The 9,733-nt window shown below is 46.5% G+C and overlaps 5 non-coding genes across 5 annotated transcripts; all 5 read left to right on the top strand.

Moving 5' to 3' along the window:
* The first annotated feature begins 302 nt into the window (after window positions 1-302).
* On the top strand, window positions 303-493 carry LOC130343906 (U2 spliceosomal RNA). The gene has a single exon (XR_008883041.1). It is a non-coding gene; the product is annotated as a U2 spliceosomal RNA (small nuclear RNA).
* A 2,095-nt stretch (window positions 494-2,588) lies between these two features.
* LOC130343905 (U2 spliceosomal RNA) lies at window positions 2,589-2,779 on the top strand. Its single transcript, XR_008883040.1, has one exon. It is a non-coding gene; the product is annotated as a U2 spliceosomal RNA (small nuclear RNA).
* Window positions 2,780-4,866: 2,087 nt separating this feature from the next.
* On the top strand, window positions 4,867-5,057 carry LOC130343904 (U2 spliceosomal RNA). The gene has a single exon (XR_008883039.1). It is a non-coding gene; the product is annotated as a U2 spliceosomal RNA (small nuclear RNA).
* A 2,080-nt stretch (window positions 5,058-7,137) lies between these two features.
* On the top strand, window positions 7,138-7,329 carry LOC130343870 (U2 spliceosomal RNA). Its single transcript, XR_008883015.1, has one exon. It is a non-coding gene; the product is annotated as a U2 spliceosomal RNA (small nuclear RNA).
* Window positions 7,330-9,422: 2,093 nt separating this feature from the next.
* LOC130343871 (U2 spliceosomal RNA) lies at window positions 9,423-9,614 on the top strand. The gene has a single exon (XR_008883016.1). It is a non-coding gene; the product is annotated as a U2 spliceosomal RNA (small nuclear RNA).
* The last annotated feature ends 119 nt before the right edge of the window (window positions 9,615-9,733 follow it).

Below are 9,733 nucleotides of genomic sequence, written 5' to 3'. Positions count from 1 at the left end.
CTTGTGTGTGTGTTTCCTATGCAGATCCTAAGCCCAGTGTCACATGCAAGTAGGAGGAGTAAGAAGGGTTCCTGGCAAATCCGGGTTATGGATTGCATTTAAAAAGGCCCCGTGGGAGTGCAATGGGCCCCTGTCTTGCTGCTTAGCAATAATGGTATGGGTTTAGGTTCTGCTGTGTGTACTGGTGGTTGACTGCCCCCCAGCCCAGAGTGTGCATGGAAAATTGTCTGGCAGCCTCCCTGACAGCAAGCAGTGATAGTGCCCATGAAGGGGACCTTGTTGGGCCCGCCCCTTTCACGGTTATCGCTTCTCGGCCTTTTGGCTAAGATCAAGTGTAGTATCTGTTCTTATCAGTTTAATATCTGATACGTCCCCTATCTGGGGACCATATATTAAATGGATTTTTGAGAACGGGGGCCGATTTCGAAGCTTGCTTCCGTCGCCCTATGCATTGACCCGATATGGCAGTATCTTCGGGTACAGTGCACCACCCCCTTACAGGGTTAAAAAGAAAGATTCCTACTTTCATTGCTACCTGCTTGCTGGCTAGCCAGCTAGCCAGCCCTGTGGGCCTTGCTGCTGCTGCAGCCAAAAAACAAAAGGTGGTGCTGCTGCTGCTACTGCTGCTTCTGCTTCTGCTTGTGTCTGGCCCCTGTTGGAGCGTCCAGGCACAGGACTTCTGCTGCTGCTGACTAAATGGCCTCCTTAATTGGATCATTTGAGTAGCCAGCACACCTGTGCAGGTAGGGCATGACATGATAGGCAGCTGCCTTGATAGCGGGTGGGTGCTGAATGTTCCTAATTGACAAAATAAGATTAATGCTTATGAAGAAATATAAAATCTCATCCCTTCCCCAATATCGCGCCACACCCCTACCCCTTAATTCCCTGGTTGAACTTGATGGACATATGTCTTTTTTCGACCGTACTAACTATGTAACTATGTAACATAACATGGGGGGGGGGGGGGGGGGGGTCTCCTGGCTGTTCACACAGGTGTGTCATTGCTGTACATTGACCATGCATTGCTTCTGTGGTATTGCAAAGGCAAAGACAAATGCTTCCAGCCATCCATTGCACTAATGGATTGGTCATCAGCTGGCTGTCTATGTCCCGCATCAATATAGACCAAAGTACAGAGGGTTAGGCTATGCTATTGTGCACCTACCTGATGCATCAGAAGGTGCGAGGCCCTTGCTAAATTCTGTGCACAGACTTTGAGATCTATGCTTTAGACTGTATCTAAACCTGCTCCAACATGGACTGACATTCTGGCCTACTTTCAGCCGATGCGACTTGTCTGTCGCTGAACAGTCGCTTTTTATGTATTCAGCACCTATGTATAATGTTGTAAAAATGCTCTAGAAGCTAAAGTCGCAGAAATGTCACACATATTTGGCCTGCAACTTTCTGTGCGACAAATTCAGACAGGAAAAATCAGTATAAATCCTTAGAAAATGATCCCCCAGTGTCTCCATCTGCTGGCGGTATTGAATAAGCATTGCTGCACTGATGGGGTATGCATTAGACGAAAAAAAAGAAGAAAAAGAAGAATAATACGCCCAGAAAAGAGGCGAAAAGGAGAAAAACGTAAAAAAACGTGAAAAAAAAGTAAGAGGAAGAGAAGGGAAAAAAAGGTGGAAATGGGTTTAAAAGTGATTTCGGCGGAGAAATATATATATATATATATATATATATATATATATATATATATATGCGCACACACACACATAGATATAAACGTATTCTCCGTTGAGATATTGCAGCCGCTGCTGTGTCCAGGCCCAGGAGCCTTAGCACTGTGCTGTGATGTCACTCAATACCACTGACATCACTAGGTGTAAACAACATCTCTCCTTTGCTGTGTATGTGACTATGGAGCTGTTTGGTGATGTCGTCTATTACGGCCTTCATAGAAGCAACAGGAGATTGTTGCATCCATCTTGAACCCTCAGAACTACAGTGCTATGATGTCACTCACTTCCACAGGCCTTGCAGAGTGTAAACAACAACAACCCAGCTTTGTTGTGTATGTAACCATAGGGATTTGTGATGTCACCTAGAACCTTCACAGCAGCGACAGCTTTATGAGGAGCATCAGCACTGCTCTGCCTGAGCAGAACCATCACCGCCATAGGTTGTCAAATAACCCGGATTTAACCCACACAGGTAAGTCCAATGGGGTGCAGGCATGTCCTCTATGCTTACAGCTTCCCGTGGGTGTTGGTTTGATACCGTTTGGGGACAGCCAAGGAGGCATCTGCAGGCAACAAAGGTAGGTGTGTGCTTGTGTGTGTGTTTCCTATGCAGATCCTAAGCCCAGTGTCACATGCAAGTAGGAGGAGTAAGAAGGGTTCCTGGCAAATCCGGGTTATGGATTGCATTTAAAAAGGCCCCGTGGGAGTGCAATGGGCCCCTGTCTTGCTGCTTAGCAATAATGGTATGGGTTTAGGTTCTGCTGTGTGTACTGGTGGTTGACTGCCCCCCAGCCCAGAGTGTGCATGGAAAATTGTCTGGCAGCCTCCCTGACAGCAAGCAGTGATAGTGCCCATGAAGGGGACCTTGTTGGGCCCGCCCCTTTCACGGTTATCGCTTCTCGGCCTTTTGGCTAAGATCAAGTGTAGTATCTGTTCTTATCAGTTTAATATCTGATACGTCCCCTATCTGGGGACCATATATTAAATGGATTTTTGAGAACGGGGGCCGATTTCGAAGCTTGCTTCCGTCGCCCTATGCATTGACCCGATATGGCAGTATCTTCGGGTACAGTGCACCACCCCCTTACAGGGTTAAAAAGAAAGATTCCTACTTTCATTGCTACCTGCTTGCTGGCTAGCCAGCTAGCCAGCCCTGTGGGCCTTGCTGCTGCTGCAGCCAAAAAACAAAAGGTGGTGCTGCTGCTGCTTCTGCTGCTTCTGCTTCTGCTTGTGTCTGGCCCCTGTTGGAGCGTCCAGGCACAGGACTTCTGCTGCTGCTGACTAAATGGCCTCCTTAATTGGATCATTTGAGTAGCCAGCACACCTGTGCAGGTAGGGCATGACATGATAGGCAGCTGCCTTGATAGCGGGTGGGTGCTGAATGTTCCTAATTGACAAAATAAGATTAATGCTTATGAAGAAATATAAAATCTCATCCCTTCCCCAATATCGCGCCACACCCCTACCCCTTAATTCCCTGGTTGAACTTGATGGACATATGTCTTTTTTCGACCGTACTAACTATGTAACTATGTAACATAACATGGGGGGGGGGGGGGGTCTCCTGGCTGTTCACACAGGTGTGTCATTGCATTGACCATGCATTGCTTCTGTGGTATTGCAAAGGCAAAGACAAATGCTTCCAGCCATCCATTGCACTAATGGATTGGTCATCAGCTGGCTGTCTATGTCCCGCATCAATATAGACCAAAGTACAGAGGGTTAGGCTATGCTATTGTGCACCTACCTGATGCATCAGAAGGTGCGAGGCCCTTGCTAAATTCTGTGCACAGACTTTGAGATCTATGCTTTAGACTGTATCTAAACCTGCTCCAACATGGACTGACATTCTGGCCTACTTTCAGCCGATGCGACTTGTCTGTCGCTGAACAGTCGCTTTTTATGTATTCAGCACCTATGTATAATGTTGTAAAAATGCTCTAGAAGCTAAAGTCGCAGAAATGTCACACATATTTGGCCTGCAACTTTCTGTGCGACAAATTCAGACAGGGAAAAATCAGTATAAATCCTTAGAAAATGATCCCCCAGTGTCTCCATCTGCTGGCGGTATTGAATAAGCATTGCTGCACTGATGGGGTATGCATTAGACGAAAAAAAAGAAGAAAAGAAGAATAATACGCCCAGAAAAGAGGCGAAAAGGAGAAAAACGTAAAAAAACGTGAAAAAAAAGTAAGAGGAAGAGAAGGGAAAAAAAGGTGGAAATGGGTTTAAAAGTGATTTCGGCGGAGAAATATATATATATATATATATATATATATATATATATATATGCGCACACACTTACACACATAGATATAAACGTATTCTCCGTTGAGATATTGCAGCCGCTGCTGTGTCCAGGCCCAGGAGCCTTAGCACTGTGCTGTGATGTCACTCAATACCACTGACATCACTAGGTGTAAACAACATCTCTCCTTTGCTGTGTATGTGACTATGGAGCTGTTTGGTGATGTCGTCTATTACGGCCTTCATAGAAGCAACAGGAGATTGTTGCATCCATCTTGAACCCTCAGAACTACAGTGCTATGATGTCACTCACTTCCACAGGCCTTGCAGAGTGTAAACAAACAACAACCCAGCTTTGTTGTGTATGTAACCATAGGGATTTGTGATGTCACCTAGAACCTTCACAGCAGCGACAGCTTTATGAGGAGCATCAGCACTGCTCTGCCTGAGCAGAACCATCACCGCCATAGGTTGTCAAATAACCCGGATTTAACCCACACAGGTAAGTCCAATGGGGTGCAGCATGTCCTCTATGCTTACAGCTTCCCGTGGGTGTTGGTTTGATACCGTTTGGGGACAGCCAAGGAGAGCATCTGCAGGCAACAAAGGTAGGTGTGTGCTTGTGTGTGTGTTTCCTATGCAGATCCTAAGCCCCAGTGTCACATGCAAGTAGGAGGAGTAAGAAGGGTTCCTGGCAAATCCGGGTTATGGATTGCATTTAAAAAGGCCCCGTGGGAGTGCAATGGGCCCCTGTCTTGCTGCTTAGCAATAATGGTATGGGTTTAGGTTCTGCTGTGTGTACTGGTGGTTGACTGCCCCCCAGCCCAGAGTGTGCATGGAAAATTGTCTGGCAGCCTCCCTGACAGCAAGCAGTGATAGTGCCCATGAAGGGGACCTTGTTGGGCCCGCCCCTTTCACGGTTATCGCTTCTCGGCCTTTTGGCTAAGATCAAGTGTAGTATCTGTTCTTATCAGTTTAATATCTGATACGTCCCCTATCTGGGGACCATATATTAAATGGATTTTTGAGAACGGGGGCCGATTTCGAAGCTTGCTTCCGTCGCCCTATGCATTGACCCGATATGGCAGTATCTTCGGGTACAGTGCACCACCCCCCTTACAGGGTTAAAAAGAAAGATTCCTACTTTCATTGCTACCTGCTTGCTAGCTAGCCAGCTAGCCCAGCCCTGTGGGCCTTGCTGCTGCTGCAGCCAAAAAACAAAAGGTGGTGCTGCTGCTGCTTCTGCTGCTTCTGCTTCTGCTTGTGTCTGGCCCCTGTTGGAGCGTCAGGCACAGGACTTCTGCTGCTGCTGACTAAATGGCCTCCTTAATTGGATCATTTGAGTAGCCAGCACACCTGTGCAGGTAGGGCATGACATGATAGGCAGCTGCCTTGATAGCGGGTGGGTGCTGAATGTTCCTAATTGACAAAATAAGATTAATGCTTATGAAGAAATATAAAATCTCATCCCTTCCCCAATATCGCGCCACACCCCTACCCCTTAATTCCCTGGTTGAACTTGATGGACATATGTCTTTTTTCGACCGTACTAACTATGTAACTATGTAACATAACATGGGGGGGGTCTCCTGGCTGTTCACACAGGTGTGTCATTGCTGTACATTGACCATGCATTGCTTCTGTGGTATTGCAAAGGCAAAGACAAATGCTTCCAGCCATCCATTGCACTAATGGATTGGTCATCAGCTGGCTGTCTATGTCCCGCATCAATATAGACCAAAGTACAGAGGGTTAGGCTATGCTATTGTGCACCTACCTGATGCATCAGAAGGTGCGAGGCCCTTGCTAAATTCTGTGCACAGACTTTGAGATCTATGCTTTAGACTGTATCTAAACCTGCTCCAACATGGACTGACATTCTGGCCTACTTTCAGCCGATGCGACTTGTCTGTCGCTGAACAGTCGCTTTTTATGTATTCAGCACCTATGTATAATGTTGTAAAAATGCTCTAGAAGCTAAAGTCGCAGAAATGTCACACATATTTGGCCTGCAACTTTCTGTGCGACAAATTCAGACAGGAAAAATCAGTATAAATCCTTAGAAAATGATCCCCAGTGTCTCCATCTGCTGGCGGTATTGAATAAGCATTGCTGCACTGATGGGGTATGCATTAGACGAAAAAAAAGAAGAAAAAGAAGAATAATACGCCCAGAAAAGAGGCGAAAAGGAGAAAAACGTAAAAAAACGTGAAAAAAAAGTAAGAGGAAGAGAAGGAAAAAAAGGTGGAAATGGGTTTAAAAGTGATTTCGGCGGAGAAATATATATATATATATATATATATATATATATATATATATATGCGCACACACACACATAGATATAAACGTATTCTCCGTTGAGATATTGCAGCCGCTGCTGTGTCCAGGCCCAGGAGCCTTAGCACTGTGCTGTGATGTCACTCAATACCACTGACATCACTAGGTGTAAACAACATCTCTCCTTTGCTGTGTATGTGACTATGGAGCTGTTTGGTGATGTCGTCTATTACGGCCTTCATAGAAGCAACAGGAGATTGTTGCATCCATCTTGAACCCTCAGAACTACAGTGCTATGATGTCACTCACTTCCACAGGCCTTGCAGAGTGTAAACAACAACAACCCAGCTTTGTTGTGTATGTAACCATAGGGATTGTGATGTCACCTAGAACCTTCACAGCAGCGACAGCTTTATGAGGAGCATCAGCACTGCTCTGCCTGAGCAGAACCATCACCGCCATAGGTTGTCAAATAACCCGGATTTAACCCACACAGGTAAGTCCAATGGGGTGCAGGCATGTCCCTCTATGCTTACAGCTTCCCGTGGGTGTTGGTTTGATACCGTTTGGGGACAGCCAAGGAGGCATCTGCAGGCAACAAAGGTAGGTGTGTGCTTGTGTGTGTGTTTCCTATGCAGATCCTAAGCCCAGTGTCACATGCAAGTAGGAGGAGTAAGAAGGGTTCCTGGCAAATCCGGGTTATGGATTGCATTTAAAAAGGCCCCGTGGGAGTGCAATGGGCCCCTGTCTTGCTGCTTAGCAATAATTGGTATGGGTTTAGGTTCTGCTGTGTGTACTGGTGGTTGACTGCCCCCCAGCCCAGAGTGTGCATGGAAAATTGTCTGGCAGCCTCCCTGACAGCAAGCAGTGATAGTGCCCATGAAGGGGACCTTGTTGGGCCGCCCCTTTCACGGTTATCGCTTCTCGGCCTTTTGGCTAAGATCAAGTGTAGTATCTGTTCTTATCAGTTTAATATCTGATACGTCCCCTATCTGGGGACCATATATTAAATGGATTTTTGAGAACGGGGGCCGATTTCGAAGCTTGCTTCCGTCGCCCTATGCATTGACCCGATATGGCCAGTATCTTCGGGTACAGTGCACCACCCCCCTTACAGGGTTAAAAAGAAAGATTCCTACTTTCATTGCTACCTGCTTGCTGGCTAGCCAGCTAGCCAGCCCTGTGGGCCTTGCTGCTGCTGCAGCCAAAAAACAAAAGGTGGTGCTGCTGCTGCTTCTGCTGCTTCTGCTTCTGCTTGTGTCTGGCCCCTGTTGGAGCGTCCAGGCACAGGACTTCTGCTGCTGCTGACTAAATGGCCTCCTTAATTGGATCATTTGAGTAGCCAGCACACCTGTGCAGGTAGGGCATGACATGATAGGCAGCTGCCATGATAGCGGGTGGGTGCTGAATGTTCCTAATTGACAAAATAAGATTAATGCTTATGAAGAAATATAAAATCTCATCCCTTCCCCCAATATCGCGCCACACCCCTACCCCTTAATTCCCTGGTTGAACTTGATGGACATATGTCTTTTTTCGACCGTACTAACTATGTAACTATGTAACATAACATGGGGGGGGTCTCCTGGCTGTTCACACAGGTGTGTCATTGCTGTACATTGACCATGCATTGCTTCTGTGGTATTGCAAAGGCAAAGACAAATGCTTCCAGCCATCCATTGCACTAATGGATTGGTCATCAGCTGGCTGTCTATGTCCCGCATCAATATAGACCAAAGTACAGAGGGTTAGGCTATGCTATTGTGCACCTACCTGATGCATCAGAAGGTGCGAGGCCCTTGCTAATTCTGTGCACAGACTTTGAGATCTATGCTTTAGACTGTATCTAAACCTGCTCCCAACATGGACTGACATTCTGGCCTACTTTCAGCCGATGCGACTTGTCTGTCGCTGAACAGTCGCTTTTTATGTATTCAGCACCTATGTATAATGTTGTAAAAAATGCTCTAGAAGCTAAAGTCGCAGAAATGTCACACATATTTGGCCTGCAACTTTCTGTGCGACAAATTCAGACAGGAAAAATCAGTATAAATCCTTAGAAAATGATCCCCCAGTGTCTCCATCTGCTGGCGGTATTGAATAAGCATTGCTGCACTGATGGGGTATGCATTAGACGAAAAAAAAGAAGAAAAAGAAGAATAATACGCCAGAAAAGAGGCGGAAAAGAGAAAAACGTAAAAAAACGTGAAAAAAAAGTAAGAGGAAGAGAAGGGAAAAAAAAGGTGGAAATGGGTTTAAAAGTGATTTCGGCGGAGAAATATATATATATATATATATATATATATATATATATATATGCGCACACACACACATAGATATAAACGTATTCTCCATTGAGATATTGCAGCCGCTGCTGTGTCCAGGCCCAGGAGCCTTAGCACTGTGCTGTGATGTCACTCAATACCACTGACATCACTAGGTGTAAACAACATCTCTCCTTTGCTGTGTATGTGACTATGGAGCTGTTGGTGATGTCGTCTATTACGGCCTTCATAGAAGCAACAGGAGATTGTTGCATCCATCTTGAACCCTCAGAACTACAGTGCTATGATGTCACTCACTTCCACAGGCCTTGCAGAGTGTAAACAACAACAACCCAGCTTTGTTGTGTATGTAACCATAGGGATTTGTGATGTCACCTAGAACCTTCACAGCAGCGACAGCTTTATGAGGAGCATCAGCACTGCTCTGCCTGAGCAGAACCATCACCGCCATAGGGTTGTCAAATAACCCGGATTTAACCCACACAGGTAAGTCCAATGGGGTGCAGGCATGTCCTCTATGCCTTACAGCTTCCCGTGGGTGTTGGTTTGATACCGTTTGGGGACAGCCAAGGAGGCATCTGCAGGCAACAAAGGTAGGGTGTGTTGCTTGTGTGTTGTTTCCTATGCAGATCCTAAGCCCAGTGTCACATGCAAGTAGGAGGAGTAAGAAGGGTTCCTGGCAAATCCGGGTTATGGATTGCATTTAAAAAGGCCCCGTGGGAGTGCAATGAGGCCCCTGTATTGCTGCTTAGCAATAATGGTATGGGTTTAGGTTCTGCTGTGTGTACTGGTGGTTGACTGCCCCCCAGCCCAGAGTGTGCATGGAAAATTGTCTGGCAGCCTCCCTGACAGCAAGCAGTGATAGTGCCCATGAAGGGGACCTTGTTGGCGCCCCGCCCCCCCCTGTTCACGGTTATCCGCTTCTCGGCCTTTTGGCTAAGATCAAGTGTAGTATCTGTTCTTATCAGTTTAATATCTGATACGTCCCCTATCTGGGGACCATATATTAAATGGATTTTTGAGAACGGGGGCGATTTCGAAGCTTGCTTCCGTCGCCCATATGCATTGACCTGATATGGCAGTATCTTCGGGTTACAGTGCACCACCCCCCTTACAGGGTTAAAAAGAAAGATTCCTACTTTCATTGCTACCTGCTTGCTGGCTAGCCAGCTAGCCAGCCCTGTGGGCCTTGCTGCTGCTGCAGCCAAAAAACAAAGGTGGTGCTGC

Source organism: Hyla sarda, unplaced genomic scaffold, assembly GCF_029499605.1.
Source record: "Hyla sarda isolate aHylSar1 unplaced genomic scaffold, aHylSar1.hap1 scaffold_697, whole genome shotgun sequence".
Lineage (NCBI taxonomy): Eukaryota > Metazoa > Chordata > Amphibia > Anura > Hylidae > Hyla > Hyla sarda.
Note: the sequence above shows the minus strand (reverse complement) of the source record. Positions and strands in the feature narration are given on the sequence as shown.